Raw genomic sequence first — 3,085 nt, forward strand, 5'->3', positions numbered from 1 at the left:
AATCCAAACTGTATGCTAATTGTCAATCATCTTTGACGATAGTGGTCCTGACAGAAGTAAAGCTAAACCCAGAAACAAGGGCTAAAAAGTCAATAAAATCACCTTAGATTCTTTGATGCATAAAGAGCTCTTATGTAACATTAACATCGAACCGAAACGTCCCCTTAGATTCGTACTCGCCTCCCACAGTGATCCAGGACATCTGGCCTTGTTGCTAGGAAACAGAGGTCCGAGCAACCACTCAGGTGGACATAATTAGTTTAAAAAATAATTTAAAGTCCCAAACACCAGCAGAACACTTTAAAACACAGATCCTACAAGATCACAATGTTTCTTCAATTGTTGAATTAAATTGGGCTCAGTAAGATTTTTTTAAAGAAATGTAATACTTTAATTTAGTAAGGATGCATTCATCAAGTGACAGTAAAGACATTTATAATGTTACAAATTATAAATTCTTTGAACTTTCTGTTTATCAAAGATTAAAAAAAAATCAGTTTCTATACATTCTATTCTACACTGATAATAATCATAAATGTTTCTTGAGCATCAAATCAGTCTATGATGCAAAAAAATGTATCTGTCTATTTATCTATCTGCTCAAAAAAGAAATTTTTAAGCATAAGAATGCTTATGAATTCTTGTTGAAGTAAGTGTGCTTTAAGATTTAAAAAGGGAACTTTTTGGGTTTAGACGAAATTTCTACTATTACACCTCAAGCTAAGCTTTAACACAACCAAAACAATAATTATCCTCAAGCGCGTGCATGAGCAAGTCAAACGACGAAAAGATATGTGGTTTTCATGCATGTTTGCCATCTTTGCCAATTACACAAGATGGTCGAAGTCACAGTAACCTATTTATGTGTACAATCTCACATACAAAGTCAGTCTTTGTAGGTGCCACTGTAAAGTCTGGCCATCCAGCCCAGCCAGATGATGAAAGATTTTGGAGCATTCAGTAGAGTGGGGATGCTTTGTGTAAGACACAAAACCTTGTTAGTGTGTGTTGACATTATGTGGGGCCTATGATGGGGACGGGCGGCTCCTTCATTATTCATGATCTGCCTTGCTGATGCCATTTATACCAGCGTTTTGACTCATCACGCTCCAGTGATTCTGTCTGCTTCTGGAAATTTGTCCATGTGAGGACCATGATTGTACTTCCTCAATGCATTTTAAGGCCTTTGTGCTGCTGCACCTGTAATAAGAGAGGGCAGAAAAACGTATTACTCACAATAAATTACATCAGAAATAATTTATCACATAATTCCCCTATTTTTTTTCCTGTTTGGACAGACTGCATTGTCATAGTCGGAATACAGGCATAATGTAGGAAATGTACATATTGTAAAATAAGCACAATAAAGAGAAAAGGCCAAATTTGTACATTTGAACATCAAAACCCTTGTATTTTGGGTGCAAATTTGGTTGGTATTTGAACTGTGAAACTCGTCTGTGGGTCTTTGCAGGTCTTGGTTCTCTGGGGAATCTCATTTTCTCTGGAGAGGAAACTGGAAATGCCAAGTTTCTTCACTTGGGAGTCTGCCCCATTAAAAGAGAAAGAGGTTTTGGAGCATGTAATTTCAGCAGCAGTCCGCTGGCCATCTGCGAAAGCTGGCCTATACCAGGCGCAGCTGTTTAATAGCAGTTTGAAATATAGAGTCAGATGTCAAGGAAGAGACGACCCATTTTAAAATCCTTATTCATAGAACAACAATGACTCCCAACTCTAATGCTGATGATACACGGGGCAACTTTTTGAGCAATGTTGCCGTCAACGGGCAACCAGATGAGATACAGGGCCCACGACCGATCTAAAGTATCCAGATAGACATTTGTCACCCATTCTCAATGGGAAAGTGCCCAAACAGCATTGCTCAAAAAAAGTTGCCCTGCAAAACTGCTCAAAAAGTTACCCCGTGTATCATCAGCCTAAGGGATTATACTTCTATATTACTGCTGAGAAATCTTTTAAAAGCCTAGGGTCGGTTGGTCTATGGTCTTTCAGCCTGGCCAAGTTAGTTTACAGCTGGTCACAGCGCCGGACTACATAAAAAGTGTCCTCTTAATAACCTCAACATTTTCACAAAACAAATGCATAAGGTAAGACTGTTATGAAGTACTAATTTAATTCAAGTAAGTAATATCGTAAGTATGCACTCATTAAATGCATCGCAAACTTCCCGAAATTACTTTTGGGTCTGACATATGGTAATGCAGGAGAAGTCTGCCATCTAGTGGTGTATTCGAAGCAGCGACCTCTCTTGACTCCAGGACCTGTCCATCCGGTTACACTTCCCGTACAAACATTTACCATGGTAACCATGGTTTCCAAAATACCATAGCTACTACAGTAAAAAACAAAAAAGAATCTTCCAACCGTGTAAGCAGCTTTCAAACTTTTTGATGAGCGGAAAGTTTTATTGTAGTAAAAAAAATTATACCGTGGCAAATTCAGTCCCTGAGACAAAAATTGTTATATTTGATCCCAGAAATAGCAGTTATTTTAGTATTATTATATATGCTATTGTATTTATTCATATTTTCAATTAGCTTATTTTTATATTTTCAGTTGCTTTAATTTTAGTTTTAACACACATTGTGTGTGCATTTTAAATATTTTTTTTAAATACATTTTAATTTAGTTTTATTTATCATCAACAATTTTTATTAGTTTTAGATTACAATAACAAAACTGAACAGAATCGGGTTTAATACTATACCTGCACAATTGATTTTTCCATCACAGACCAAAAGTGTAGTTCATAAAGACACACACATATCCAGTCCGCTCAATCTTTATTGAATAAAGCAGAGATCAGAGGAAATTAACATCACTTTGTAGCTGTAAGAAGTCAGACAGTGCCCACACAGACGTGTGCAGAAAACAAAACGGCTTTATATGGCTAAGGTACAATTCTTTAAACATTAACTTGCAAAAATAGAGATGCAATTGTCAGAGGGCTAAGTGCTTAAGGAAGGGGGGATCCACATTGGTCACCAATATTTCAAAGTAGGGCTGCACGATAAATCGCATGCGATATTTAATGCGCATCTCGTCAGAAAGCCAGTTCTGTAATCAG

At 37.0% G+C, this 3,085-nt stretch overlaps 1 protein-coding gene across 1 annotated transcript in view; it reads right to left on the bottom strand.

Annotated features, from left to right (window-relative positions):
- Positions 1 to 2,784: 2,784 nt before the first annotated feature.
- Positions 2,785 to 3,085, bottom strand: part of LOC107701135 (superoxide dismutase [Cu-Zn]-like) — a 6,824-nt gene continuing 6,523 nt past the window's right edge. Inside the window, exon 6 of the mRNA XM_016503077.1 lies at positions 2,785 to 3,009. The gene's annotated coding sequence lies outside the window, so the exon portion shown is untranslated. The remainder of the gene's footprint in view (positions 3,010 to 3,085) is intronic.

The sequence above is a fragment of the Sinocyclocheilus anshuiensis genome, unplaced genomic scaffold (genome assembly GCF_001515605.1).
Source record: "Sinocyclocheilus anshuiensis isolate Anshui unplaced genomic scaffold, SAMN03320099.WGS_v1.1 scaffold907, whole genome shotgun sequence".
NCBI lineage: Eukaryota > Metazoa > Chordata > Actinopteri > Cypriniformes > Cyprinidae > Sinocyclocheilus > Sinocyclocheilus anshuiensis.